The sequence below is a fragment of the Pyxicephalus adspersus genome, chromosome Z (genome assembly GCF_032062135.1).
Source record: "Pyxicephalus adspersus chromosome Z, UCB_Pads_2.0, whole genome shotgun sequence".
NCBI lineage: Eukaryota > Metazoa > Chordata > Amphibia > Anura > Pyxicephalidae > Pyxicephalus > Pyxicephalus adspersus.
This window is the reverse complement of record NC_092871.1, coordinates 57,616,148-57,622,661: the sequence shown is the minus strand read 5'-3', so window position 1 is coordinate 57,622,661 and position 6,514 is coordinate 57,616,148. Positions and strand designations below refer to the sequence as shown.

At 42.3% G+C, this 6,514-nt stretch overlaps 1 protein-coding gene across 5 annotated transcripts in view; it reads left to right on the top strand.

Annotated features, from left to right (window-relative positions):
* Nucleotides 1–6,514, top strand: part of LOC140344112 (uncharacterized) — a 62,558-nt gene that overhangs the window by 14,131 nt on the left and 41,913 nt on the right. Inside the window, exon 1 of one of the 5 annotated variants that reach the window (XM_072431052.1) lies at nt 4,145–4,221. The exons of the other annotated variants lie outside the window; for them this stretch is intronic. The gene's annotated coding sequence lies outside the window, so the exon portion shown is untranslated. Of the gene's footprint in view, nt 1–4,144; nt 4,222–6,514 lie in introns of those variants that run through there. 5 annotated transcript variants of the gene reach the window in all.

The following is a 6,514-nucleotide window of genomic DNA, read 5'->3' as shown; positions in this document are numbered from 1 at the left end:
TTTTTGTGTTTTTTATTTAATTTTATTAAAAGTACATTTTTTTTTTACATGATTGTGTGTTTCAAACTTTTTTTATATTCAGGATATCTACTAGACCCTTGTTCGGACATATTTCTGTAAGAGACAGGTCTACAATTAAAAAAAAAAATTTCATTAAAAACAGTGTACCGCTTTTGGTACAGAAATCTAGACATCAGTGAAACGCCCAGGTGGTTATTATAAATAATAATAATAATATTAAAAATAATAATAATAAAAAAACTAAATTTCATGTGTCACAGATACAGAAAGAAAAAAATGAACATTTTCCTGAAAAGATAGACATTAAAAATCATCTTACTGGAACTCTAATCTTTTCTAACTTGATCTTAAGTAACTTTTGGTTTTGGATATACTTTTAAGAGCTCTAAATACACCCTTACCAAAATGCCAGAATAAGAAAGAACAGGAGATTACCCACTGTGTATACCTGTTGCTCCCTGCTGGACCAATTGGAATTCTACTGATTGTTTTGCAAGATTTTTTTTAGTATTACACAGAATAATAGAAATCTACCAGCAGAAAGAGAAGAATAAACTGTACATATATGAATGTGCAGGCCTGCATACCTTGAAATGGATGATCGTCTTGTTTTATGGGTGCAGAGTGTACACCCAGTAAAGTGTTATAAAACTATGCTGCAAACTTTAATGCCTTACCTTTATAGCATGGATAGCTGAACTATGCCTTTTAAATCTCTTTGTGATTGTTTTTTTGTGTTTTATGACTGATCTGTAAAGTCTCCAGTGGGCGGCTATGCAGATCTGCCAGTGGCTCAGGTCATATGAGTTGTACAATAATTTTACAGACGGATGTCAGAAGGCATGCACAGTGCACACTTGAATGCTTTTGCATATTGTTTAATTGCTTGTTCTGACTAGAAAAACTACCTCACTTTACACACAATTCTTCAAAGCGTGAACAACAAAACTGAAAAATTGTGCAGAATACAAAAAAGAAATAGTGGGAAACTGTAATAATTGTGGGTCAGATATATCAGTATTTCATCAATATATCCATCAAATATATATTGAGAATGTCCAAATGTTCAGTGAATCACTGTCATAGTCTATTCAATGTCTCACAGTGTTCGTCCACCACTAGAAATTCTATCAATCTTTAATTGCTGCTTGTATCCTTATTCTTTATTTGCAACGCTCTGTCATCAGGGCAAGACATTACCCTGTCTTACTGTGCAGTAATGAGACACACACATGTAATAGGGCTGTATGGAACTCCATTTCATGGCACTTTAGACCAGCAAAGAAATGCAAATTCGTTTTTATTGATCAGCTGTGTGTTTAGGTCACTATGTAAGTGTTATTACTTTCTTTAACAAAATGTTATTATAGACAGCCTCAACAGCATTCTACAGCCCTGACCAACATCAGATTGATGCCATATTACTATCATTTCTGGTGACAGATTAACAATTGAGTGCTGTATAGGGATGAGCGAGAATGCCTCTGGCATTCTCGCGGAAATTTCCTTAAACTTCCAATGTCGCAAAACTATTGGAAGATTGAGGAAATAATACCAGGAGAATTCACAGGGGATTCACAGTGTTCTCACCAGTGTTTTCTCTATGGCCGCATTCATTGAGAAGATCCCCGGCACTAGAGGTTATGTGTACAGCACGGTGACCATGGGAATTGAACTGCAGATGAACTCTCAATGAAGAGTTCTTCTGCAGTTCCACTCGGATCCCAGGGCACTAGAGGTTAATTAACCTCTAGTGCCCTGGGATAGCAGTGGATTCTCAGGGCTGCAATCATTCTTGCAGCCCTGGGAATCCTGTTTGCCATCCCTGGCACTAAAGGTTAAATGGGGACAAGTCTCCCTATTCAAAACCTCTAGTGCTCCCTGATTGGCTGAGGAAAGCTTTCAGAGAGCACTAGAGGTTTTGAATGGGGAGACTTGACCTCTAGTGCCGAGGGTGGCACACTGAGTTGATCAATTAATGCAGCCGACGCTGCATTCATTGATCAGCACAGCCTGTGATCTCTTTTTTTTTTAAATTCGAGCTCGATCTGCAAATTTACACCGGCCACTCCCACTTACAATTTCGGTAAGCGAGAACGCCGAAATTTGCAGCGAGAAGTTTTAAAAACTCGCTCGCTGATCCCTAGTGCTGTACATGGAGCATCATTCTGTTCTATAGACAAGGGAGCATGAATGAGCAGCACCCCGCTGTTCTCTCCTTCATAGAAAAGCACAGAGGTCATTTCCTATCGTTCAGTCATCAGCCCAACCTGGGACAATAGAAGACTGCTGTGCGTGCACTAGATTTTCACCCTAAGACGAGCACAATCGTTGTGTGGTTAGAAGGAGTTCCCATTTAAGTCTAAGCAGACTTTTTAGCAGCAGACTAACCTGTCAGACCTTAACACGCCAAAATACATTCTAAAAAGCCTTCCAATGTCAGCAAAAAATGGGTTTTGTATTGCTCCTATATATTCCATGGATATTCAGGGCTTTGGGCTGTTCAGTACTGGTTTAAAAGCAGCGAACACCCACAGTATCTCCTAATATTTGCGAACACTGCCTTAATGTTCAGCGTTCATTTAAAAAAAATAAATAAATAAACAAGTCACAGCCTTTAATGACATTGGTAGCAGTAAAAGCAGTGCGGTATGGTGGGTGAGTCCCTGAGCACAGCATGTGGGTGGAGAAAATTCCACTATATTTCCTGTTGACAGTTTGCCCCATGCTCGCTTGCAGCTCGTGAGAAGCCACAAACTGCTGCTGTCATTCTTATGCTTTCAAGTTTAATAACCAGCATTACTTATAGCAAACACCTCTGTACTTTCCTAAATCCATACCAGATATGGCTGAGATAATACTAGTCCAAAAATCTAAAGGGCAGTTCTAGCATATTAAGATTGGTCCTTGCAAGTATGTGACCTCACCCCCCCCCCCCCCCCCCCCCCCCCCCCCCAAACCAGTTGTTCTGTTCTCTGCTCTTCATCATTTAAGGTACTAAGGTATTGCTGTGCTGCCCCATTCACTGAACTCCCTACTGCTGGCAAGCTGATGATCCCAGAACCCCCAGATTCTAATGCAGGTCAGCATTCCCAACCACTCCCACTGCAGATTCTTTGTAATCTTTGACATACTGAAAGCTTGTAAAAAATGTCAGCACTAGGAAGTTCGTTAGTTGACACATGGAAATATACACCAATAGTAGAAAGATGATACACCCTTTATAATTTAGAATCAGTCTTTGAGCTTTGGAGTCCCTGCATATATATATTTATATATACAGAGTAGACTTTATATTTAAAATATATATTGTTTACCTTGATCAACAGCATAAACATGTATGGCACAATACAATTCTGTACATTTTTGGCCATTACCTTACTCCGATGACGTCTTAAATTGAATGGAATCAGCCAAAGTTCCATAGTCCTGACAGTAATTGCCGGCAGCCAGAATTAAGCAGACTTCCAAATGATCATCAGTCATGGTGGAACGGTATTTGGACCTTAACTCTACCCTGCACAGGGGTTATTATTTTGAAAGGCAGGGCTCTGCGATCTACTCACGTTGCCTTTGCAAATCTACTGGTGGATCGTGATCCATGTGTTGGGCACCCAACTTAGACTTTTAAACTTTGCAGCAAGTGGTAGGCATCTGCAGCAGGCAGCAGGTAATCTGTCAAATGTTTTTTTTACCATGGCAAAAAACTCAACATTTACCAGTGTTTATGTTATTTTGTCATCTCTAATCCAGTATCTCAGTCCAGTAAGGATAGTGATACTGAATAATGCCTAAAGAAAGATGGTGCTGTTTTGTTGAAGAGATAAAGGTATTTTCTGTAGAAGTACTGTGAACTCCAATAAATACCTGTATTGTAATAATGTGTGGGGAATAAGTCATGACTACAGGCCCAGGCAAGGGTTCTCAAATGTATTACAAGGCAACAGCAACCTTTAATAATGGGATCTGATACACAAAATGTTTGTGTAAGCTCCTTCCTGATGTTAGTCATTCAGAGACATGCAAGGTTGTCTTCCACCTGTTGTGGTCAGTGTATGCACTGTGTGTGTGTGCAGAGCACTGAGCTGCCATAACTATCTGGCTCTGCAGCATTAGATACAAGCAGCCTGCCGAGAGATCTGCCAGCATCCTTTCTCTAGGCAACCATCCTCCCTGCTGCATCGCTACCCAGACAGCAAGGTCAGACTCTTTGCTTCATAATTCATCTACAAATAGCTGAGCGTTTACATTTGGCTTGCCATCCTCCGATCAATTAATTCATAGATTTGGCCTGTAATGGTAACATAATACTGCTGCCTGCCAATTGTTTGTCAATTGTTTTGCCCAGCTAAGGAATCCTGCCTACATGTCCACAATCAGCTCCTGGACCTGACAATAGGGCACAGCAAACATTTAAAGGGATAGTACAAGAACAACTGATTGCAGCCGATTTACTGAATAACCAGCTTTAGGAGTATATGTACTGCAGCCAGAAATATAATGTTTCAGGGGAGGAAGAAAATCCACCTGTCTATTTCCGTGACCTAAGTAAGTGAACCTGTATTCTGATTCCAGACACTGGAAAACCTGGTATTACCTTCTCAGTGCTGCATGTAGCCTTAATCGGCCACTAAAAATGATATGCAAATTTTGACTTTCTGAGAGCTGGTATTTGCATAGGGTTAAGCATATTCCCTCCCTGCCCTTGCATTGTTATATAGTCCTTATTTTATAGATGACAGCACCTGGGACTGGTCATGGGTTGCGTAGGGCAGACATAAAGATCATCATGGGGAGAGGCAGTGATTACCTGTAGCCTATACCTGGACATGTATGGGGGAGAGTGTGTTGAATGTGTAAGATCAGCTAAGATAGTGCCCGGTATATATTGGTTGGAGTATTTAGTTGGGTTACCTTGAACCCAGGTTGACTTTTGGACCTACTATAGCCTATAGTGTGCCTCCATGCACTCTCAAATAGAGGCCATGTTTAAAAAGAACAAAACAAAATGAGTACAGCAGTATATGCAGTTGAGTCGATGCCATTGAATTATTTTTTCCTTTATTGCCTGTAATTTAACTTTCTTGCATTGCACAGCAGGAACTTAAATGTCCTGACCCCTTCTGTGTTGCTGCATGCTCCTGGGGCCACATTGCAGTTCATAGCCTGGGCACCCAGAAAGAGAGGCCCCTGAGCCTGTGAGAGGGGAGCTAGGCGGGGACCAACATGACTGTGAGGGGAAGACCATGAGGTCAGAGGATGGTTTGAGGGGGGGGGTTCGTGGTAAAGGTGTTAATGATTGTATAATGGGTTATAATATTTGGAGGGGTTAGGAAGGACATAAAAAGACATGGGTGAAAGGCCAGTTTCCAAGAATTGTGCGAGATTCCCCCCCTGCCCCCCCCCCCATTTTTGATGGCTGGTGGTTGATGGTGTGGTTGGATAGGTGGTGTGAGGTCCTCAAATGGAAGTGCGGTGGTTAGAGGTTTGGTACATTGATGCGGTGTGGAGAGTCATCTGTGGTATGGGGTCTCCAAGTTGGGGACTTCTCGGCCTTTTGGCTAAGATCAAGTGTAGTACCTAATCCTTCCAGTGTGCAGGAGAGGAACGGCGCTGTATTCCTGGCAAGAATACAGTGAACTAGTACGCCTGCTAGGATGGACAGCTAGATGGTGATGCTCTGTAAGGGGCCACCCTATGCTTATTCAGGGAGAGGCATGGGGCCTGCCCTGATAAGGAGCTTCCAGATAGTGGTCTATCCAACTGGTTGGAGCGGGGAACCCTTGGTCTGGCTATCAGGTCTTGAGAGAGGGCCAAATCTTGCATAGTGTCGTCCCCCTGGAGTGGTGAACCAGGGGTACCTTAAAATCACTTTGGGTGTGGTGAACCCACTGTTTATTTAATGTACACAGGCATGTCACATGATGATTTAGCACTCGCTTTCATTCTGCATTTGCTGCGGCTAGTACAGATGGGCATTTTTTTATCCTTGCCCAGTGTGTTATGCACTGAGCACTTTTTTATGTAACATATTTTTCTGTTGCCACTGTCACTGGTGTGGTATTTGTGTGCCACTTTTGATGGAGGGTGCTATTCCCTTATGGGCTAGCCCTAACATCTTGGGGAGTACTTTGGCCTTATGGTCAGGTACTCTCCCTTACTGGGAGTCTCTCTTCGGGAGAGCTCCCAGCCTAGTATTTGTTGGGACTGCCTACGCAGTCACAAAGAGAAAAGGACCCCATCTGACTTCGGTCAGACAGGCTAGTAGGTCCAGCTTCAGCTGGGTGGCCTTAGTACCCAGCCCCTGTCATGAGCTTCGCTCCAGGGGGGTCTGGGGAAATTGGGTGGCCCTTCCTCTTTAGAGGAGGGATCACAATAGTACCCCAGTGCACGTTTTTTGTGTGGTGTTTTCGCACTTACTCTTTTTCTCCGAGCACAGGATTTTTGTTTAGTGGATCACATTACACGAGATTCGATTAAAAAAACAAAAAAA